We start from the raw sequence: 25,438 nt of genomic DNA, 5'->3' as shown, positions 1-25,438 counted from the left end.
TCATCACCTGAGCCACGAGAAACCGAGTCTGAGTTAGAGGATGGATGAACACACATTCTGCATCCTCATGCGATTCAAGTAAGAGGTTTACGTCTGGGCAGAGATAGAATATTATAGTGCGTTATTCTTGTGTATCAAGTTTATTGCTTGTACAGTTTACGGACCGCCATGTCTGCTCATTATTAATACTCAGGGTATTAATTATCACAAATTTGATTTGCTGTATTGTGGTCCAACCACATTGGACTGTTGTGCATTTTCGCCATCGCGGGTGAGACCGGTAAACTGAGTTTATCCACTAAAGAATCAAAGAATGCGGGACAGTTTACGAGCCGTCCACCGCGTCTCTGAGTGATAAACTAACAGCTGCTTTCTCTCCCACGATCGCGAAATCGGCTTTGGGGCCGTCACTTTATTTTCTCTCTTGTACTAACCACACACACACACACACACGTGCACGCGCAATACCTCACAAACATTCTCGGACACATTTTTGGCTAGTAGATTGCATCGTGATAAAGCTCAGCTTTGTCCCTAAGCTATCGTACAAGCGGATACACACGGTAACTGGTAGACTCCATTGACTGGTTTCTCTCTGCCCACATTCGTGGCCATATTCTCTGGCCAGAAGTCTCGCGTGACACTCTCCACGAGAGTCATGTCCGCCATTTTGTGCGCGTCCCTCCTTACACACACACACACACACACACACACACACACACACACACACACACACACACACACACACTCACTCTCTCACACACACACACACACACACACACACCCTCATGTGTTACAGGATTATTTTTATTTCCATATCTAATCATATCACTGTTTAGTTTGTAGTTGTAAGTCGGAAGTTTATTGACTGCATTGTATTAATTATTAATTGATATTACTGCATAAATAAACTTTGTTTATATTACAAAGAGAAGTGTTTTGGTTTGTTTTGCATACACCTGTGTCATGCTGACGAGATGTCAGTGCTCGGATTCAAGCCTTCATTCATTGTTTTTTTCCCCGAAAATAGATATTCTTCGGATGTCGATTTTCCTAAGAGAACAAGCTAATATTGAGACTGTTATACTATCTGGTTATTAGTCCCTGATTCCAGGGTGGTGCCCTGTCAATGTTAATCCTTATTAATATTCTATTGATTTTTAATAATTAACAATTATCTTTGATGATTGTTGAATATGAATGATCAATAAGCTAGTGTTAATTTAAATTAATGTTTCATTGATGTTAACAATTAATGATTATCTTTGATAATTGTTGATTTAAAGTATTAGAAAAAGCTAACATTGATTCTCATCAATGTTCTATTGATTTTAATAATTAATAATTGTCTTTGATAATTATTAATTATTGCTAATAACCAAACCCGCTCCTAAACGTAGCGCACTACATTTACTGGAGCCCCGTATGAGGTTTTAATGAGTTAGATTCAATTAATTAATTAAAATATTAATTAATAACTAAAGAAATAATTATTAATTATTTCTGATAGTAACACTGATCTAAACAACCAGTAAAGCCCTACAAAAAGAAAAAAGTATCTTACAACTGCCTCTTGGAACGCTCTCTTGGAACCGTCTCTTGGTCTCCTCTTTTCGGCTCTCTTGCTTCTTCCTAATCCTCTGTGCCATGTAGTGTCCAAGGAAAACTTCGGACACAAAAGTCCAGAGGAAGCCTCTCACTCTCTGCTCTACAGTTCACACACCCAACGGGAGTCGCGAATCCTCCTTGCGGAAGGCCTCATTTCAAAGCCACCTCATCATCCATCCAGAAAACAACTATCAGCGATCATAACAGAGTCCAAGACAAATGCCAAAGAACCAAGCAACACAAAGAATGCAATGCAAGGAAATGCAACAACATGCAAGTACATCTCCAGACTTTTGCTCAAAATGCTAGTGTATTAGTTAAATACTTTGGGTAATCTGACTGCAAATCAATTTAGATTCAAAGAAGGCTAAATGGTTCTTAAGGCATTGTCAACAGACTCCATAAAGTTCATTTTCTCTGTACTGATAATTTTACTTCATATTCTGTCACTACTCACTAACCTGTTTCATGTTGTATGTGTTAGATTAGTTTTATGTTTAGAATAGCAATAAAGTTTGTCTGTATTCATAGATAATTTGACTGTGGTATATTTTGATAAATAATCTCATTCCTGTTTTTAAAAGATTTCGCTTCAAAGCTATACCTAAATATGTGTGATATTATTTTCAATAAGCCATGAGAATAATATTAATCCAATATGACAGAAACGAGCTCCAAGACCAGAAAAGGGGGAACCTGAAACAGTCTGACACAGTTTACAACAGTCTCACCTACAGCTAAAAAAGTCTGACAAAGTTCAAATTGTTCTATACACTATAGGGAAATATCAAACTGTTTTCCTCATAGATAAAGCACCCAACATTACTTTAAGGTACTCAAACCCTAGCTACCCTACACTAAGTTCATACAAGGTCACACTAGCCACTCAACACTGGTTATGTAACTTCCCCACACATTATGATAGGAAACACTCAATAGGCAAAATGCTAATGCTAATCCAATTAGCCAGCAAGAAAGTAAATGGCATCATATCAGGATTGACTCCTTATGCTTTTAGTTCAAGAGCCACCATGAATTCATAGAGCATTCAAAAACCTCGTGCGAATAAGACATTTATCCATGACATGCCATGATATTGTGGACAAAAAAAACTGTCCTAACTAAATTGAAGGAGCTTACCGCGTTATGCTACACAATTGAACCATGCGGATCAATTTCCAAAAGAACACAATCCTTCATGTTTGTGACTAAGCCTTCGGTACTTCCCAAGTGAAGAATGTCAAACGGAATTCAATTCTTCTGGTTTTAAATGGGTACTCCTTCACCCTTGGTTCTGAATCGCAATAGAAACAAGGCAGAAGGAATTCACCTAACTGAACTGAACGACCTCTCGTATTCACGATGATTCACCTCAATCAAATCCGAATTACCCTTTACTGGTTTCTGAACCACTAAGGATAATTAACTGTGACTCTAAAACAAACAATCATAGAAGAGTCCAAATAATGCCAAAACATCCCAAGAATACTTTGAACGCTAAAACACTTACTGAATAATTCATTATTCTGCACCAGTGCTTTAGCTTTGATGGAGGTGTTGTCTTGTTGTTTGTCGTGTTTGTCTTCTTCTGCTTGTTTTCCAGCAATTGCAGATGTTTGCTTCCACTTCAAACTTCCGCAATCGAAGGGGGGAATATGTAGGATTATCCATGAACGAAGCCATCAAATGAACACAACACCACATTCTACAGATCAGAGAGATCCCCCACCGAGCCATTAGAGAGTCATAAAAACAAATCCATGGCACCTAAATTGCTGAAGGAGACCGTCTCCCATGCCTGCTTAATCTCAAACTAGGGTTTGTAATGACAAAGATGACCAATAAAGAAAACCCTTCATTGTTCCACAAACTTAAACCCTCTGTAAGACCAAATGGCCAAGTAACACCTTGTGACCTTAATGCATAAATCCGCAGCCATATCAGGAAATGGAGACTCGTGAAGACAGTCCCAAGGCCCGAAATCAACATAGACCTAACACAGTGACATTAGTTCCTCCTCCGGGACACCTACTCTCCCCATCTGCACATTTCAAAGACATTCTCTCTTAGCTCAACAGAAACCACATGGACCCACAATGTATACAAAACCGAGCCTTGCTAGATTATCCTGAAAATGACTTTATGACCTGTGATCACTTTTATAACTGACAAATTAATGATTATAGCCTGATGTACCTTTTAAAATATGTGTAGTGATTTGTAATCACTTATAACTGACAAATCGATGATTATAATATTTAATCTTGTATGATTCATCTCATTCTACTAAGAATGGTAACTATTCAAGGCTTAACTTGATAATATACCCCGACAATCAGGTTTCTCGTAACGTGTAATGTATTATCCATGTTGTAAAACCAATGAATTGACCAGTATGTTTTGTAACCGGGGATTTTTCATGTTTTGTTACTTACACGTGTAATATTCATGAAAGCATGTCACATTTAGTATGTAAATGCTTGCTTGTTTACGTAGAGAATGTTGATGACAATGAATGTCATGTCTCTTGCACCGTTTCCAAGATATAAAAGTTCATGATTAGACATTAACTGGTATGAGTGGGAAGTGTAAGAGTCCTTCACACAAAGGATCATAAATCAACTTTGAAAAGGACAGACCAGTCGACCATGTCACTTCTGATTGGCTCAGGACACTTTTGGGGTGTGGCCATTTCAGTTCAACACGTCCCTACCACGGAAGAATGCACTCTAGAAAAAGTCTCTTACAACTGCCTCTTGGAACGGTCTCTTGGAACCGTTGCTTTGTCTCCTCTTTTCGTCTCTCTTGCTTCTTTCTAATCCTCTGTGCCATATAGAGTCCAAGGAAAACTCGGGACACAAAAGTCCCAAGGAAGCCTCTCACTCTCTGCTCCACGGTTCACACACCCAATGGGAGTCGCAAGTCCTCCTTGCGGAAGGCCTCGTTTCAAAGCCACCTCATCATCCATACAGAAAACAACTAACAGCGATCATAACAGAGTCCAAGACATCAACAGAACAAACTTTCTTCAAATGCCAAAGAACCAAGCAACACAAAGAACGCAACGCAAGGAAATGCAACGACATGCAAGTACATCTCCAGACTTTTGCTCAAAGTGCTGGTGTATTAGTTAAATACTTTGGGTAATCTGATTGCAAATCGATTTAGACTCAAAGAAGGATAAATGGTTCTTAAGGCATTGTCAACAGACTCCATAAAGTTCATTTTCTCTGTATTGATCATATTACTTCACATTCTGTCACTACTCACCAACCTGTTTCACGTTGTATGTGTTAGATTAGTTTTATGTTTAGAATAGCAATAAAGTTTGTCTGTATTCAAAGATAATTTGACTGTGGTATATTTTGATAAATAATCTCATCCCTGTTTTTAAAAGATTTTGATTCAAAACTATACCTAAATATGTGTGATATTATTTTCAATAAGCCATGAGAATAATATTAATCCAATAAGTGAATTAATCATAATTCCCTTATTAAAGCTAATTCCTTACAATAGAAATTGTGAGCAGATACAACAAGACGTATTATGATTTTAATGGTGGAGAATTTTATTCTGACAAATAATCTAGTTATTTGTCATTTATCTAGCTTATAATGGTTGTCGAACACGACTAATTCCATTATAAATTTCCTTACACAATGATGTAGAATAAGAACAGTTTAAATTAATTACTAGCTCACACATACTGTTTCCTACATATAATGGTGGAGGTACGCAGGCACTTTAACCCATCCCATGTACATTTATACTACCAAATTTCCTACAGATTGTTGCTTGTTAGACTGTACGATACGAATGCATTGATATCACCATGGCACACTGTGCGACATTATGTCAGACTGTATGATACACATCGTAGCCGACTGTGGTCCCAATCATCCCGATCAGTGAACGTGACTCACATTACAGGAGCATTGCGGAATAGAAGCGAAACGGCAATATTTGCCTGCTCCGGAGGAGCATTTGTTTTCTGAAAGTCAGGACATCAGCATTTTCATTGCTGCAGTACCACTCCATCAAGAGCATAGGCTAACACAGTGGTTCTCAACCTTTTATTGATGAACATCCGCTCGCATTGCTCTGTCCATTGAGCCATATCCATCTACAGAGCCATACAGGTGCATTAGCCGAGGTTGTGCCTCTGCCTGTGTATTTGATGCTGCTAAACCAGATACTTCAGATGTGTCACTTGACTTCAAAATCAGATGGACTGCGGTACAAATGCGTACCAACCCATATAATTGAGAACCAACTGATATACTCCAAGTCTAGATAAACGTTTTAATGCAAAGAGGAACTTTACAATAGATTTGATTATTATGACTGATAAACACCCCCCATTTGTAACCTAACGCCCCCCTCTCTACTAATTTGCTCTCAGTGCCCCCTGGCATCCTTTGAATGCCCCTGTTGAGAACCCCTGGGCTAACATATAAAAAAAAGATGGATTTGTCAAATAGGCCTTTAATAAGACAGCCTGATCACAAATACAAAAAATTACAGATGTTGAGAATGAACGGGAGGTAGCCTAGAGTAATAATTAGCTACCTCAAGCAAATTTTTATTGTGAAAATAAAAAGACTTGTGGCCCAAAAATGACAAACTTCATTCACATATGAAAAACAAAAAGGTGGATTATAGTTGTCGCAGATCCACCGGGCTGGGCTCTCTCTCTCTCTCCCTCTCCCTCTGCTTCACTGCCGACACTGCGCTCACTCTCCCCCGAGTTCTGATTACACGCAACAGCAGTTCTCTAATCATGGACTGCATTTAAACCCTACTCACATTCACATTCACTGTCTGTTCTTGTCTATGTTCTCTCTAAGACTACGGACTCCCTAGTTGTTCTATACTTACCTTTTTGTTTACTTACATTGTTATTTATTCCCCTCATCTGAGCTTAGTGTTTATTCTTCCTCCGTTTGTTTCCCCAGCAATTGGACTCTTTTATGTTTATTATGTTTCCTACAAAGACCAAAAGACTGTTGTGAGTTTTCCCTTCATCTGCATATTGTTATATTATCCCTGTTTGGAGTTTATTCACCTGTTGTTCATGTCATACCTGTGTCTGGATTACCTCACCTGTTTGTTAAACCTTTTATCCCTCTGCCTCTGAGAATTCTCTCCGTGATAGAAGAACAGACCACCAATATGGACTCATCTGGGGTTTCCAATTGACCACCACCACCAACAAGCACCATCTTAGAGGAGCTGGTGAATGAGCTTCAACAAGTCATCTCACCACCTGGAGCCTCGAATGCCAGTTCTTCTTCTCCTTCCACATCCACATCTCCATCACTGGTTTCTCAACAAGTCAGTCCCATGGTCAATCCATCTCCTTATTCAGGTGTGGCAGAGGATTGCAGCGGGTTCCTGTTGCAGTGTTCGCTGATGCTCGAGATGCAGTCTCAGAGGTTTTCGACAGATAGAGCCAAGATTGCCTACGTCATTTCTCTCCTCTCCGGACATGCACTGAAGTGGGCAAACACCTTGTAGCATCAGGATGGTCCAATCACTCAGTCGTTGGATGCCTTCTTCAAACACCTGATACCCACAGGTGATTCATCGGTGAGTGAGCAATGAAAGCTTTATCCAACTGACTGCTGACTTGGAGGATCTTGCTGTGGTGAGTTGATCGGTCACTGCCATGGAGACGGATTTCTCTGGGGTGGTCATGGGAGTGGGGGGTGTCGAGGGGCGGATCAATTGTCTGGAGTCATCGGAGGGGGAGTTGTCTGCTGGTCTGCTGGCGACCGGGGTGGATTTGGAGCGTGTCTGGTAGAAGTTGGAAGACATGGGGAACCATGGCTGGTGGAGTGGCATCTGTATTGTTGGAATTCCTGAGGCTGAGGGGGGTCAGGATGTGGTGGAGTTCCTGGACGGACTCTTTCCATGTCTGCTTGACATGGCAGGCCGTGGGCTGGGGGTTGAGCGAGCTCACAGGGTTTCTTCTCCGCGAGTTGCTGAGGGGGACAAGCCCCGATCAATTCTGGCCAGAGATCTGGGGTCATCCGATGGAGATCTTGTGTTGCGTGGGGCGAGGAAAAGAGGAGGGCTTTCTTGGTGGGACCGCAGCATTTTATTTTGGCGGGAGAGAGGCGTGGTCGATTCTTTCATTTTACTTTGCAATATTGCCTACTACTTACCATACTTTCACAGTATTTCATGTTAAGATTTCTACAGTACATCGATATGAACATACATGGAAAAACTGAATTCACATTAAAAAGTACCATGACAGCTGTGATACATTCTGCTGCACAAACACAGTAACTACATGTGACTAATACCTTATATCTTGCATTTTCACAATATAACATACAGTAGTTTTCCCATTCATAGGTCACTAATTCATTCACATTTGAATTAAAATGATACAATGAATATCCCTTTTCACACAAGTAATAACCATAACATTGCATTTCTTACATTTATTCAGCACTTTTTTTTTTTAATCAGAAATACATTGATAATCTGGTTTAACACAAAAGTACTGGTACTACTACTTTCAAAAAAAAAAATAAATAAATAAATAATCAAAAGAATAAATAAACAACATTACAAATAAAAACTTTTGCCACATATTCCTGGCAGAATACAGCAGAACTTAGGACACATTGTTGATCAGAAATGCAAACAAATAACAATTCATACATAAAATATATCATATTAAATGTATCTCATTCCTTCACCATACACATGTTTAATGTTTAACTCTCATGTTGTCTATGTTGACAGCCACTCAAAATAAAAATAAAAATTCCGCAGAAGACTGCAAACTTTCTGATTGATGCCACCATGCTTTTTTCTTGATTTAGAGCCTGTTTGCGGATTAATTCCCAAGAAGCATCTATATTAAAGGTTAATACAAATATTTTAGTAGCACCCCAAAGAAACACAATAAAAACAAAGATTGAATGCATATTTTTAACAGAAAGAACATCCAAAAATGTTCATGTCTGTACGAAACACAAACCCTGCTTTTCATGAAATGCCTGAGAAGAAAAGGGTTTTGTTGATTACGTTCAAAGATAACATAGAAATTAAAGCCTGCTAGTTATTTTAGACAGATTGTTTGAACAGACCCTGACAGCAGATAACATAAAAAAATAAATAAAATAAAAATTCTGCAAACTGCTATCATGCAAAAGCAAAACATATATAGCTGCCACTAAATTGACTAATTGGGCAGAAACCATTTCAAATTATACTTTACTTAGTAAAATCTTGGTCAAAACATGTCTTTGAGATGTCCTAAGTATAGGACTTCATAGCATTTGTATTGTGCATCTCTAATGGCACTTTTCCACTGCACGTTACAGTTCGACTCGACTCTGCTCACTTTACTTTTCTGAGATTGCTTTTCCACTGCAGTTTAGTGCAGCCTCAACGTGGGTGGGATTATAGGCTGATCGTCATAGTTGCGTCACCCCATCCAGCTCTCGTTGGATCCTCTCCTCGGCTACTAACGAGAGGAACGTCTGCACCTCGTTTATTGACCATGGCGTGGTTATGCGCACAGCCATTTCTTTTTACAATTCGAAAGTTGCGTGGACAAATGATACTGCTATCGCTGTTGCTAACTTTAAAACTAGCGGGTTGATGTCCCGTGTCGCAAATCCAGTGACGCTGGTAGTGACGATTCTCTCTGAACAATCAGTGATCTGCAGGGTTTTGACGTCACATTTAGTATTGGCTCGGCTCGGCTCGCTTGGAACCCCGACCGAGGTGGTACTAAAAAAAGTACCAGGTACCAGGTACTATCCACAGTGGAAAACCCACAAAAAAAAAAAGCGAGCAGAGTCGAGTCGAATCGAGCCATACCGTGCAGTGGAAAAGCCCCATATTACTTCTAATACATTATAGACACTGCAGTATTGTTTACTTTGTTAAGATTCTCTGTTCAAAGTTACTGTTCAGAATCAGAATCAGCTTTATTGCCGGGTATGCTTACACATACAAGGAATTTGTATATATATATACGTAGTGCAAATACAAATCTGTTATATACAGTGCAAGGGAATGTAATGGCAGAAGAGGTAGGATGTGTTGGATAAATATAAAAATAAAGAGACTAAACTGTGAATTGCAGATAATTATTGCTCAGTGGGGCAGTTTTAACTGCAGGCATAGCTAGCATTTGTGGGCTGAGGAGATGAAATAAACATTTTCTTCCTTCAGCATAGTTGGGATGCAGTGATTACCAATGTTACTATTACTATTGCAAGTGCTCCATATATATAATGATAACATGATGTTTGATTACCTCTGTATAAACTCCAGAATGCATGAGGAATCTTTGGGATACTGCAAATTGAAGTTTTAATAGCTTGCAAAAATTGCAGCTATGCCGTTGGTAAACTCCTTGTGTGGTCCCATGACCACTTGTCCTTCAATGGACAGCTTTTTAAAAGGTTTTTTAATAACCATATCATGATGGATTGTTCCCCTTGGGACAGTTCTCCCAAAAATATAAACAACTGTGGAACATAAATGAAGATATTTTGAATAATGTTTGTTTTTTCCCATATAGTGAAAGATTTTGTTTCAGTGACCACTGACTTTCATGAAATGTAAGTTATAAAAGTTTGGAATGAAATGAAGGTGAGTAAATGATGGCTAACATAACACTCCAAAATGTGTTGTAAGTTTTGGCCAATTATACAAAGTATGGTCTAATTCAGTTATTTCAACATTACCTTGGACAATCAAGCGGGGGGTCTCTGGTAGCATCAAAGTACTCTCAACATCAGCAGGTGAGGCACACGGCTGTAAAACAAAATGTAAATATCACATATTTATGACACCACATATTTCACCATAACACAAATGAGGCAAGCTATCAATTAGTATGTCTCAATGTCTATGACAATGAAAAAGCACTTACATCTGAATTAAGTATGATGGCATTTGTGGCCTCTTTCATGTAACACATCAAAAGCAGAAGGATGCATGCAGGCTGTCTGAAGCCTCTGGTTCATATTCATTCAGGACGCCCTTGATGCCTGGATGATGAGTTTGTATACACAACTGTATTTTCTCTGCTGCTCAGAGCCTCTCTCAAATGGTTGAGGATGAGGACATCAGTTAAAAGCCTAAAATGTAAGAACAGACCTCTTTGAGAGAAGAGAAAAATGCCATTCCTCCTTAATCTCTGAAATGGATGGTCCAGGGACATTGTTAATGTATTGGCATTGGAGAATATAGGTCTTCTTCATTAGTGGCTCAGCTCTTTCTGTCCCAGTCAATCCTTCTTCAGAAAAGATGTTGAGCAGCTGCCTTTTCTTGTTCTCTAATGATAGTTGTTTCTCCCAAAGGAAGTTTCATGGGACACCACCTCACACATCCATACATGTCCACTGGGCCTCTATAGTCACACATCTTTCTTCATCAGTGTGAAGTCTCCTCTCTCTGCATCATCATGCAAAAGTATTTTTCCTGTTTTTATATTCCACTCTTGATTTAATTTGCCGTAGAAGGGAGTAACAGCCATCTCCCACCATGTCACCTTTTTGTCCAGAGTCAGCAAACATTTGGGGTAATCCTTCACGATAGACCGAACAACGCTGACACATAGTTCTGGTAGGGTTAGGATCATGATGTAACATCTGATCACAACTGCCTTTACCATATCTCTCCTGTCACCAGGTGATGGCCTTGTTTGATTTGCTATAACATTACAAACTCCAGTTGGCATCCAATCCCAGTTGACATGAAAGTCTACATACCATGGGCTGATAATCAGTGTGGATGACAACGAGTAGTTAGAAGTGCTCTGGGAGCAGAAGGATAGTGCATGAGAAGTACTAAAACTGCTTGTGAAGACAGATGGAGAGTTGTCAATAACTTCTTGTGACTGAACTGTTGTTTGATCTAGAAATGGTAGTTGAAGAGGAAGAGGGACAGTATATCATCTTAAATTGTGACAGATTCCTTTGCTATACCTCTAATTGTTTTTAGCCTATGGGCATTGACAGTAAGATTAACCATAATTTTGGGACATTTACAATGCAATATTTAGTTTAAAAAAATTATTGTGGAAAGCAGAGAGTCAAAATTATTAAATTTACTTTCATTTTTAAATGCTTTGAGTAACTTTCGATACTGGATTGGTATTAAATACCTCTACAGGTCCTTTTCTTCTATTAAAGCCAGGTCTTCCCTGCTTTCCACAGCAAGGTCTTCTAACCTTTCATGTAGAGATGTCAGGGATTTAGTGGAGAGGCCTGGTTAAACTGACAAAACAACTTCCTTTATGGTTTGATTCATTGATTCAAGACAGTTTGGAACAGAGTCAAAGCATTATTCAGTTACATATGAGTGGCAACCATACTACTTTTACATCACTAAATATGTGGATGTTTTCTTTACCTGACTGTGCTGCCTCTGTTGTTGAATTTGCTCCATCACTGCCTTCTCACAAAGTTTCTAAAAAGGAATGATGAAGAGAGATTAGAAGTATGTTACACAATTAATAAGCTGGAAGTGGATAATAATCAAGCAAATGCTCTTGTCTGATGTAGACATATCTTTTTTTTCAGTTGCACCTGATTCACAGTAGACACCCATGTCTCTCAACTTAACAAAAGTATATTTCTCTGTCATAAACAACACAGATTCATGGACAGTACTAACAAGAATAATCTTCCTAACATAAAGTTCTTCATCACTATTCCTGAGCAAAATAAACACCCCCTTCCTGTACACAGTGCCTTTCACTGTGACTTCATTACATGCCACTGCAGACTGTGACTGAAAATTGAAACTGGCCACCAATTGCCTAATCTTTTCACTGTAATCAGCCACATGAAACTCTGTACCTCTTTGTACTTGCACAGTTGGAGGGAACAGGCTGCCTGCACTCAGATACACTTGTAGAAGTTGATGTCTTTCTGCCAGAGTTTTGCACAGATTTTTAAAGTTATATAGTTTTCTGGCACATTGCTTGAAAAAGGTGTGTTTGCTTTCAAACCTTAAAGTCCACAAGTAAATAAGTGGACCAAAGTGACGAATAAATTCAGGATAATGACACATATAATGGTGCTTTGGTTTTAAGGGATGATTAGGGAAAATTTATTTCTTATTGTAGATATACTCTTAGGTATGCTACTTGGCCAGCTGAGATCGCTGGTGCACAAACCAGTTCCATTATCTCTTTTAGTTGCAAGATGAGCTGCCATGCCTCATTTTCACAGGGATTCATAATTCTATCACCCATAAAGAGAGGCGGCAACCTGAGAAAGCACCAGTTTTTGAACTGTGTGTCCACTTAATCTCTCACTTCCTTGAGAGAGGTCTGCTGGTTTGTCATTGGCGTCATTTCCATTTTATGAAAATTGGTTTTTGCATTGATTTAATTGGATATATGTGAAGTGTTTCTCCTTTACTTGCTGACGAATGCACAAAGCAAGGTCATAAGATACAACACCCTCAACCAAGTCCAGGCTGGCAAACATGAAATAATGCAAGCTTGTTAAAACGAGAGTCAGACTTGATGCCACATACAGTCTGTGTGGCGGCAGTGTCTAAATCATTCAGATAACTTTTATATGAGTGTACTGTTCTTGCATTGCCACATAAATGTGGTTCAATCATAAACATTTCTTTGTTGAAATCACAAAAGCAGCAAAAATGATCAGCCCTACTGAAGTTCTCCACAAAGCCTCCAATAGCATGGGATCCCAAGTTGTCTCCTGAAATAGCAACCAGAGCACCTTTTACAATTCTGCCATCACTTACCATAATGCCTGTGTCCTCTAGAAATTTTAAATCTTTGATTAGACATTCAAAAACTTTGTTCATTCCAAAGTACTTTAAGCTTTGCTCCTTGCATAGGGCATAGTTGCATTGGGTCTGTAGCGGATCTATTGTGTGGCAAAATATCAGTCATGGTTAAGTATACAGCAACAACTTTATTTATTTATTTTCCTGAACCAAGTGGGTTAACAACCTCAAAGGCATCTTGGTATAAAATCAGGCCAACAGAAGAAGGTTCTGTTTTCAACAGTATATTAGCCTGAACATTCCATCTCTAACATCACAATATACATTCTCAGAAGGGATTTGCAAATGTGTTGCAGCATACTGTTCCTGTACAGACTGACTTTTGAGCAATGCAGCCAAAGTATCAAGTACTGGAATATACTGAGCAAAGTACTCTTTGTTATTTTCATCAGGAACAATTGCACTGGCTCAACATAATTAAAATACTGTTTAAAAACCATCTTTCACTTTTGGTCTGTACTCAGAAGTCCACTGTTGTACAACTTAAGTAGATCCCCTCTATTTATTTCATGAGTTATGCTGTCAACAGTGGTCTCTAGTATTCCAAGAGCCCCCAATTTCTCGCTCAGAATCTTAAGTGAATGTGACAAGCTAATCTCATGAGCAGAAAAGGCCAATGGGAATTGGTGAGTGGAATTTGCATGCCACTCCCCCGGACATACGGGTATAAAAGGAGCTGGCTTGCAACCACTCATTCTGATTTTTTCTTCGGAGCCAAGCAGTTGTGTTTCAGCGAGCTGAATTCATCTGCCGATCCATTCACCTCGAAAGCTGTTGGATTTACAGCACATTACAGTGATTTCTCCCCCTCTTGCACTGGTGGTGTGCAGAGTTGCGTGCTTGGGCGCTGCCCAGGCGGAGACATCGTTCGTGGATGGGTCATGTCCTCATTGCGAGAACATGACCATGGCAGCGTTGCGGTCGTGGCTTTCGTTCGTCAGAGGGAAAGCCACCCCAGCGGCTCCCCACCTCGGTCCTTCTACCTATAGGTATGAGGCCGCGGTGGTTAGCACTGGGGGCGATTTGGGGACCTCAATGGGAGCTTCTCCGCAGGAAAACCCCCCATGGACTTCCCATTCCCCAGTACGCTCATGTGCCCAGGTTGAGTTCTGGGATGAGACCACCGGCTCATCTCAGGGCGAGTTCGCGATCTCATTCGGGGCTCGCGAAGAGGATGAGCTCTCGATCGCAGCATCAGAGAGCAGGATCTTCCAGTCTGACGCTAAGGACTTGACTGGGCTCCCACCCTCGGGTGCGGTCGCCCAGTCGCAGGCTGACGCAGAGCTGGCGGCCATGCTTGCCCGGGCAGCTGCGAGCAGGGGCTGGAATGGAACCCTCCACTCCCCACTGAACCCTCGTGGCTTGACGATTGGTTCCTGGGCTCAGAGCGCCACTCACGGCCGCGCCCCCCGGTTCCTTTCTTCCTGGAGGAGCATGATGAGCTCACGAGATCGTGACAGGCACCTTTCACTGCCCGGACCCAATTTATGGGCTCCTCCGCTCTCACTACCCTCGACGGTGGGGCTGTCAGGGGGTACTCAGCGATTCCCCAGGTGGATAAGGCGGTTGTGGTACACTTGCACCTGCAAAATGCCGCCACCTGGTGGAACCGTCCGAGACTCCCATCCAGGGCCTGTAGGCTTACGTCATCACTGGCTGTAGGCTTATGTCATCACTGGCGACTATGGCCTACAGTGCCACTGGACAGGCCGCCTCCGCCCTGCATGCCATGGCTGTCTTGCAAGTGCACCGAGCCAAGGCGCTGAGAGAACTGCACGAGGGTAGTTCTACATTTACATTTACATTTATGCATTTGGCTGATGCTTTTATCCAAAGCGACTTACAGTGCCCTGATTACAGGGACAATCCCCCTGGAGCAACCTGGAGTTAAATGCCTTGCTCAAGGACACAATGGTGGTGGCTGTGGGGATTGAACCAACAACCTTCCGCTTACCAGTTCTGTGCTTTAGTCCACTACACCACCACTACACCACCACCATCTGACCCGGGATTGATGCAGGAGCTGCGCTTGGCGCCCAATCTTGCCCTCCGGATGACGAAGGTCACAGCGCGGTCTCTCTGGCAGGCAATGTCCACCCTGGTGGTCCAGGAGCGCCACCTTTGGCTCAACCTGGTCGAGATGAAGGAGGCTGACAAGGTACGATTCCTTGACGCCCCCATCTCCCAGGTTGGCCTATTCGGTAACACCATCGAGGACTTTGCTCAGCAGTTCTTGATGGTTAAGAAGCAGATGGAGACTATCCAGCATATCCTGCCACAGCACGGATCAAGATCATGCACCCCATCTGCTCGTCGCCAAGGGCATCCCCCTGCGGCAGCAACACCAGCTCTGCCGCAGCCTGCCCCAGGAGGCCGGCCCAGGCGTGGAGCCACCCACAGGAAGCAGACGCCACCTGTCTCATGGCCCACCACTAAGAACCTGAGGAAGGCTTCGAAGCGCCTCTGAGATGGGCGACCCAGGGAGACGGAGACCCGCTACAGACCTGGAGCTGGTAAACAGACCACTCCATCCCCCCGTGGAGGACCGGGAGGAGAATCCTTGTTTTCCTTTTCTTATAATTTCGCCAGCTGCGGTACCCACATTTTCAAGAATAGAGCAGTTTCCTCACTTCCTGGGCCACACATTTGGTGTCCACGGCTGTCATTATCATGACCGCTGGGCACCGCATCTTTATGGCAGGTATGGCACTCCACGTGCCCAGCTGTGGCACAATTGCACCCACACCAAAATGGTTGCAACAGGCCACGAGGATGATTTCTCTCCTCCCCCGTCCCGGACCGGTCCTATGGTGGGTATATGGAGCCAGGTAAGTGCTTTGATGCCCCAGACTCAGCACGGCCACAAGTTCGGGGCACGAGCCCCCCCAGTATGGCACCTCAGGCTCCGCCCCGCCACGAGGCCCCACCCACGGTTGTTCCCTTGGTCCCCCTCACCCGGAACTTGGGGGCATGGCTTGAGCTCTCCAACCCGTCGTGGTGGCTGACCAATACCGTCCGACTCGGCTACGTGATTCAGTTCGCCAGGTGTCCGCCCAGGTTCAACGGCGTCCGCTTCACCTCGGTAATGGGTGAGAACGCTGCTGCCTTGCGTGAGGAGATTGCGTCCCTTCTACGGAAGGATGCGATAAAGACTGTCCCTCCTGCAGAGATGAAGAATGGGTTTTACAGCCCCTACTTCATCGTACCAAAGAAAGGCGGTGGGTTGTGGCCAATCTCGGACCTGCGAGTACTGAACCGGGCCTTGCACAGATTCCCGTTCAAGATGCTGATGCAAAAAAGCATTTTAGGGAGTGCCCGGTTTGCTTTCAAGGGCCGGGCGTACAAGTACAAGGTCCTCCCCTTCGGTCTGTCTCTGTCACCTCGCGCCTTCACAAAAGTCGCAGAGGCAGCCCTTCCCCACTAAGGGAAGTGGGCGTCCGCATCATCAACTATCTCGACGACTGGCTGATTCTAGCTCACTCTCGGAATTTGTTGTGTGCTCACAGGGACTTGGTCCTCAGCCACCTCAGCCGGCTGGGGCTTTGGGTCAAATGGGAAAAGAGCAAGCTCTCCCTGGTTCAGAGCATCTCTTTTCTCGGCATGGAGTTAGACTCAGTCTCTATGATAGCGTGCCTCACGAGCGAGTGAGCACGCGCAGTCAGTGCTGAACTGTCTGAAGGCGTTCATGTGGAGAACGGCGGTCCCACTGAACAATTTCAGAGGCTCCTGGGGCATATGGCTTCCTCGGCGGCGGTCACGCTGTTCGGGTTGATGCATGTGAGACCGCTGTTTGCAAATCAGTCTGAATTCAAGCTGATTTGCATATACTGATATCAGTCACCTGGTTCTCAACATAATTAAGCTGTGGGAGCCAGAGATCACAGGTTCTACTAATTTCTTTAATTGTGCTTCCTTGCAGTTGTGGCATTTTCCAAAACCCTATAAAGTATTTCTTTATGCCACATTGACACTTAGAACCATAAAAGCAGTAAATATAAAAATGATGTACACAAAGCCATCAACATACAGAGTTTAAAAAGCAATTTGAAAACCAATACAAACACTCACTATTATCGTATTGCCACACAAATGCTAGTTTATTAAATAAATAAACTGCTTTTAAAGTTACTGTGTGTACATGTAATTTCTATTGACAGGACTATTGAATGGAACTGTTCAATATTATGTTTATAAACACTGTTTCAAAACAATCCTGTGTGTGTGACATGATAATCCCTCGAATAAACAGCAATGTTTTGAAATCAGCACAGCATTTGATTTAGTCGTCTCTGCACATAGAAATAAAATAGTATAATGTGTTATGAGATGTAAATGTAAATTCCAAGAGTAGATTACATTCGTTTATCAGTTTTAGACATTATATATATATATATATATATATATATATATATATATATATATATATATATATATATATATATATATCATATATATATATATATATTTATTTTTTACCAAAGGTGACCAACGTTTTATTAATCTTGCTTAAGACCTATTAAAATGTATTGATTAATGAAGCTGTGCAGATCGATTCAGCGCGGTGACACTATGCAAATACACTGTAAAAAAGTAAAACAGTAACATTTCTCAGTTGACTTAAAATGTTTAGTTAAATCAAAGTTGCTTTACAAGTCCTTTCAATTAAATAATATTAAACTGACTTAAAATCAAGTTGAAACTCATAAAATCACATTGATGGGTGATGATTATTTATTTGACCATAACTAACTGGTCAAATAATGTTTTACAGTGTATGTCGCTTTGAAGTAAGGAGTGATTTTTAGCGCCGCAGCGCTTGGAGAAACCGAAGACAGCGGCCACTCTGCACAGATGCTTCTCTAGTGATGGGAGATGGCAAACGCCTCACCTTTTTTATTGTTTATTGTTGCACATTTACTTCACAAGACAGGGATTCCAACATTGTAACACACAAACATGAACATAAAACAAGGAAACAATTACACCCTATACGCCTCACCTTAAATGTAGACAGGAGTAGGGGAAAAATGAAAAAAGAGCTATCAATTCGGACAGTTTCAAGTTCATGTGTGGCCCAGCAGTCTACGTAAACAAAGCCAAACACCATGATTGCGTCGTTGGCTGCCAATGAAGTGGACAAATTTTAAATAGGCTAGCTGCTGCTTTTATGTGATGATCAATGTGATCCAGTGTCTCTGTTATTAAAGTGTGCCAGAATCTGTTTTCAATAAGATGTTTTCTCTAATATGATTAAAACATCATATTCAATACATATAGCCTACCGCATGTCATTGAGTAGGACGTTTTCATACAGATTTAAAACCAATTTCAAAATGATACAGTTTAATGCCTAATATTTTAGACAAGAGCATACACCATGATTCTTTTAAGCCAATGAGTATTAAGCTGCATCATCAGTGAGTTGTTTCCAACCATGCTTGAGTTTGCAGTGTCTGGGGAATGTTTCGAATCATTGGTTCTGTTCAGATCGCATATCAAGTGGCCAAGTCACATGATTTCAACCAACAAATTTTGTCAAAACAAACAGAGAAATGTTTTAAAAGCTCCACTGTACTTACAATGTAACATAGAAAAAATACACACTTCAAAATTAAGTATACAATCTCATACCTTTGCGTATGACAAAAAAAAAAAAAAAAAAAAACATTAAAAAGTTTGCTTGCCAGTGTGAATGGACATTGAATTACAGTATTCTAAAAATAGTGCTGTTGCGCCATATATGTTTCAGTTTGTATCATATCCCACAATGCATCATGATTTGGTTGTGCTGTTTTTTCATAGTCATTTGGCAGAAATTGATCCAGCATGCACTGATTTCATAGTAAATTTCTGTCTACAGTATTTTATTGTAAAATAATAATGTTTAATCCTGTAAATTCCTGGCAAATTTTTACAGTGAACTGACTGTAGGCTTTCTAAATATCTGTTTGTTTACTATGTTGTTTTGACACGAGTGTTGTACAGTAGCTAGCATGACCTGTAATGTCTCTTGTATGCAATGCATACAAGACATTTGTATGGAATGCATAGCATAGAAGAGGAGTGTCAATGAGGAAAAGTAACGCAAAACGTAACATAACACTTTACTTTCCATAAAAAGTAACTTTTTAATTAGTTACTAATAAGTAATTTACAAATACATTATAAATCATTCTTATGTGGTAATAACAACATGACTAATAAGGGTGACTTTCATAAAATACTTGCCAAGTAGTGAGCATTTTAACTTGCATTTATAAATGCTTAATAAATACTTTTATAAATATTTAAGTCCTGAATTAGGGCATTTATGTTTTCGATTAATATAACCTTATAGTATGTCACTATGATGCAAAAATAGATAATTATAGTGAAATTAAAAGGAGGGATATTATGTCATTGTGTTTATATTCATTACTGCAAAGTCTTGACTCAGTTGTGTTGTCACTTTCCTTTTCACGACGATGTCAAAATGCAAGCATTTGGCAGACATTTTATGACAGTTGCCTTTTTATTCTTGTTGTTATAAATGCACATAAATGATTTATAATGCATGAGTAAATTAATTATTAGTCATTAATTAACCCCTTTATAAACTCTTAACAAAGGAAACATTAATGTAAAACGTTAGCAAATTTAGTTTGACCTTCTGAGGTGAACAAACAAAATTTTCTGAACGTAAAGCACCTTTCATTGATACTTTGTTTTAAAAAAATGACTGTTTTCTGAGTCCAATGCCCTGTTTTGCACACTATTCATGGAAAGTGCCAATCAGGATATAAATTACTAATTAAAGTGCTCAACTGATGCTTATTGACTTCTTGAAATGGATAGCATTGTCTTTGGCAAGATAGTTCATAAGATGATTTTGGCACACTTTATTTCTCATCCTAGTGTGCAGAAACACAGAAAAAATTAGTTAATGTCACAATTTAGTTAGAGACTGTGAACAAGAACACAAAACTAGACAAGCCATCTAGAATACATGTATGAATGCCTTTGGTGTTGTTTTCGACTGTTCTTGAATCATGACAATATGCTATTATGTTTTGATACGTGCTGTATATTCAGTGTGGCCTGCGGTCCATGCAGAGACTTGAAAATGAAATAAATAAAAAGATCGTCTGAATCAACTGGCTTCAAGCCTATGTGGTGGAACAACATGCCCCTAGCTTTGATTATCGTTGCTCCACCTCTTCTGAGGGCCGTCTTTACAGCCAGGCTCACAACGGGAGTGGGCAGGAGAGATAGGAGGCATAATTTAACAATCCTCATTAGCCTTGGGTTAGATGAGTCGACGGGGATGAGAGCAAGCGTTGCGGCCAAAGGGCCAGGAAGACAGGCTGCCAGCACTGTGGACCAGGGAACCCTGTGGACCAATCACACCCCGGACCCCACCCCTTATTCCTGAACCAGCCCTTTTGACACTCCCTGTCCTTCACATAGCCCAATTTCTTGGTGAGGATGCCAGATTCCCCCTTTGTTTTGGACACTTTGCCCATGGACATGTTATTTCCCCCCTTTTGACTTTTTTCTTTTGTTTATTGTTTGAAATAAACACCTCTCCCAGGCCTGACACCACACCCACTGTTTCTGTCTCTTGCTCACCCCATCGCAGTCACTTTAAACCTGTCACTAAGCCGCATTACAAGTATTAGAAAAATCCTGATTTGTTTCTTGTAACCTCTCATTGTGTGCTCTGCTCAGCAAATTTATCATTGCGAATATTCTGAATTTACCTTTTTCTGTGTTCTTGTTTGGTGTTGAGTTACCTTTTTCTTTTTTCAGTGTTGCATGTATTTTGACCCTTATGAATAACTTAATCTCTAAATAACATTGTTCTTTCTATGCATTTTTTTTCTTTTTTTTTTTTTTTATTATTCAACTTAATTTCTATTTACATGTAATTATGCTGGAAAGTCAAATTGTGTGTTGATATCTGTCATTAGATGAGCTATTGTCCCTAAAAGCCATGAGACTATTTTAAAAGACCACACAAATATCCAGAAGCAAGTGTAAGTCTACATATTGTCCATACACATCAATAAGACAATGGAACAAAATCACACCTTAAGAGATAGACAGCAGTCTCATTACTTTTAGACTAGACTACCTAATACTTCTTAATTAATTAGTGTACTCAAAATGACAACTCACCCACATGTTGATCCAAACGCACATGAATTTCTTCCACTGAATGCAGAAGGAGACGTTTAATGATCAAGCTGCTTTTTCCATTCAATGAAAGTGAATGGGGATGGACACTGTCGAGCTCCATTTAGGACTATTTATCATAAAAGTATCTTAAACGTAGTCTGTTTGACTCATGTGCTATGTCGCAAGTCTTCTAAAGCAATACGATAGCTTTGTATGAGGAACAGACCCAAATTTAAGTCGTTGTATACTCAAAATCTTCTCCTAAAATGACACTAGAATGAAAATAAAATGAACCACAGTTCTTCGTATTAATTCTATGAACCTCAAAGAATTCTCTTTATATATATATATATATATTTAAATTTGATCCCCTTTTCTCCCCAAATTGGCATGCCCAATTCCCACTACTTACTAGGTCCTTGTGGTGGTGCAGTTACTCACCTCAATCCGGGTGGCGGAGGACAAGTCTCAGTTGCCTCCACTTCTGAGACAGTCAGTCCGCGCATCTTATCATGTGGCTCGCTGTGCATGACACCACGGAGACTCACAGCATGTGGAGGCTCATGATATTCTCTGCGAACCACGCACAACTTACCACGCGCCCCATTGAGAGCGAGAACCACTAATCGTGACCACGAGGAGGTTACCCCATGTGACTCTACCCTCCCTAGCAACCGGGCCAATTTGGTTGCTTAGGAGACCTGGCTGGAGTCACTCAGCACACCTTGGATTTGAACTCGCGACTCCAGGGGTGATGGTCAGCGTCAATACTCACTGAGCTACCCAGGCCCCCGCACCTCAAAGGATTCTTAAACATTTTATACATTACTAAAGTAGTCTTAACGTAAAAGGCTTTAAGTTTCAGATGCTGTCAATACATTGATATTGTACGTTTCGGCAGAGGCGCAAAAACCATATATATGCAATGGATTGGGGTGCCGTGTAAACGGGGTGCCGTTGGCTGACTAAAGGGGGCACTCACCACCACCCATTTGACAGATAATGGGGGGCAAATGTTAGTGTCGCATACATACTCGAAAATGGGTAGTTGCACCCCACGTTTCGGTACACGCGAATGAATGAAAATGTATGTACTTTATGTATGGATACTGAACTGAACACACATATAGTGATAGGAGTAATTAGGGAGATGGGGAACTCTGCAAGAAAAACCCAGTTCACAGCCAGCACATGGCACCTGTCCTCAAACACAGACATGTGAGGGCAACACAAAGCACGCGGACACACAGGACAAGACAAAAACCAGGCCAATCAGCCTGAAACCCCAAAATTTAGCAGGTCCCCCAGTGGACTAAGCTGGTCTGTTTAGATGGTTTTAGAGGGGTTTTGGGCATTTACTGTATCTACTGGACAGGCTGGGAGAACAGCAAAAACCACCTAAGGCTGGTTTAAGCAGGTCTGCAGAATAGTTTTTGCCAAATTGTAAACACTGCAGTAAGTTCTTCTGGACAAGGTATTCATCATTGCAGCAGCCAATTTGGACAGCACAGAGATATAATGCATTTGAGGAAGACAACTCAAAACTGCTGCTCTAATGGGCTCCCCAGGGAAGAACTGAGAAAGAGTCATAATAACTGGTGAGCTGTGAAAAGAAATAATCATCCCAGGCCAAAACAGCACAGCAAATGTAGACCTAAAATGAGACTACTAGCTAAAGAAAGACAGAAGTGAATGCAGAAGTAGTCTTATAAAGTGTCTGATGTTACAATACGTTTGTAATCTAATATACTATAGACTAAGCAGTCATTTCATGAAAGAAATACCATCATTTGATGCAGTGCACTAAGAACAAATATCTGCTATTATGTGTTTTGTAAGCCTACTTATCTTCTCTTGAATGCTCTTGCAAAGTCATGTTTACAAGTGTGTGTGTGTGTATATATATATATATATATATGGCTTAAGTGTTTTTTGTTGTTGTTTTTGAAGAAATCAGAGACCATAACTTCAACCAAACAGATACTGTACCCAAGCAGATTCAAAATGTTTAATGCATAAAATACAAATCTAATTAATGAAGGCATGTTTTCCAGTTTTTCACTAAATGAACCCAAGGAAAAATAATTTTTAATTATTTTCACTTATATGCACCAATATAAGGTAATACATACACTCACTGAACACTATTAGGAACACTATGGTCCTAATAACATGCTCCACGTGGTCTTCTTCTGTTGCAGCCCATCCATCTCAAGGTTGGATGTGTTGTGCATTCTGAGATGATATTCTTCTCACCACAATTGTACAGAGCGGTTATCTGAGTTACCGTAGCCTTTCTGTCAGCTCGAACCAGTCTGGCCATTCTCTGTAGACCTCTGTCATCAACAAGGCTTTTCCGTCTGCAGAACTGCCGCTCACTGGATGTTCTTTTGTTTTTTGGCACCACTCTGACATTGAAATGCATCTATTCTAGGATCGGGTTACATCCGCTACAGAGACGGAGAGTGAACTAACCTCTGTATTCTCTCGCTCTGTTTCTGCCTGTAAGCGGGCAGAAGCAGAATGGAAGAGTGGTCCTATTTGCCAAATGGTGGGCGAGGGAGGGATTTGTAGCCATCCCGGAAGGGAGAGAAGCAATGGTCCAAAACCCGGTCCCCTCGTGTGTTAAAACTAATGTGTTGGTGGTATTTTGGTGTGACTGATTTGAAACTGGCTTTGTTAAAGTCCCCGGTCACAATGAACGCGGCCTCGGGGTGAGCGGTTTCCTGCTTGCTTATAATCCCGTACAGTTCCTTGAGTGCCTGGTCTGTGTCGGCTTGTGGCGGGATGTACACAGCAGTGATGATGACCGCTGTGAATTCTCTCGGTAGCCAGAATGGTCGACACAGAAGCATGAGAAATTCAAGATCAGGAGAGCAGAAAGACTTGATAGAATGTACGTTCCTCTGATCACACCAGGATTTGTTGATCATAAAACATACACCACTACCTCTGCTTTTACCTGAGAGGTCTTTCGCTCTGTCCGCTCAGTGCACGGCGAACCCCGCGGGTTCAATGGCTAAGTCTGGAATCTCCGCAGACATCCAAGTTTCCGTAAGGCAGATAATGCAGCAGTCCCTCGTCTCTCGTTGGAAAGACATCCACGCTTTCAGCTCACAGAGCTTGTTGTCCAGAGACTGAACATTTGCCAGTAGAATACTGGGTAGTGGGGGTCGATTTGCACGATGTCTTACTCTAATGAGAACGCCGGCTCTGTTTCCCCTTTTCCTCCTGCGTTTCCGCAGCCGGGCAGCCCAGACAAAGGGCTCCGCTGGTGTGTTTGTAAACAGTGGGTCGGCACTGAGGAATTTGAAGTCTGGTTTACGGTGTGTAATTGCATAACCAATGTCCAAAAGTGTTTGTCTGTCATAGACAATAAGGCAGACAACATCCAAGACAAAAAACATAAGAATAGTAAACAAAACAAACAAAACACTACAATGTTGTGTCGGAGCTCACAACGTAGCAGCCATACTCAGCGGCATCTTGTGTCTTGTTGCTCTCGTGCAAAGAGCTCAGGAGAATAACGGTCAGTGAACATTTTTGCTAAATAATACATTAGATTTCGGTTTGTTTCACACCAAACCTTATCGTATTCTTTCATAATCATGAGACTCACGGAATCATTTATTAGAATTCTGAATTATACTTTTGTGTTCTTTTGAAGCTGGAAGAGGTGGTCACCATAAAGCGCCATTGTGACATCGCTGAGAACAACATTTTTCACAATTTCTCCATTTGTGTTAAGAAAAAGAAAGAAAGAAAGTAATATGAGGTTATAACAACACAGGGGTGAGTAAACAATGACTGGATTTTCATTTTTGGGTAACTATCCTTTAAACATGCTAAAAAAGTGTGCATGACT

The 25,438-nt window shown here is 41.1% G+C and overlaps 1 pseudogene; it reads right to left on the bottom strand.

Annotated features, from left to right (window-relative positions):
* Positions 1–8,358: 8,358 nt before the first annotated feature.
* LOC127422851 (uncharacterized) overlaps positions 8,359–25,438 on the bottom strand; it is a 55,061-nt pseudogene continuing 37,981 nt past the window's right edge.

The sequence above is a fragment of the Myxocyprinus asiaticus genome, chromosome 32, assembly GCF_019703515.2.
Source record: "Myxocyprinus asiaticus isolate MX2 ecotype Aquarium Trade chromosome 32, UBuf_Myxa_2, whole genome shotgun sequence".
Lineage (NCBI taxonomy): Eukaryota > Metazoa > Chordata > Actinopteri > Cypriniformes > Catostomidae > Myxocyprinus > Myxocyprinus asiaticus.
The sequence above is the reverse complement of the archived record's forward strand: the minus strand, read 5'-3'. Positions and strand labels throughout refer to the sequence as shown.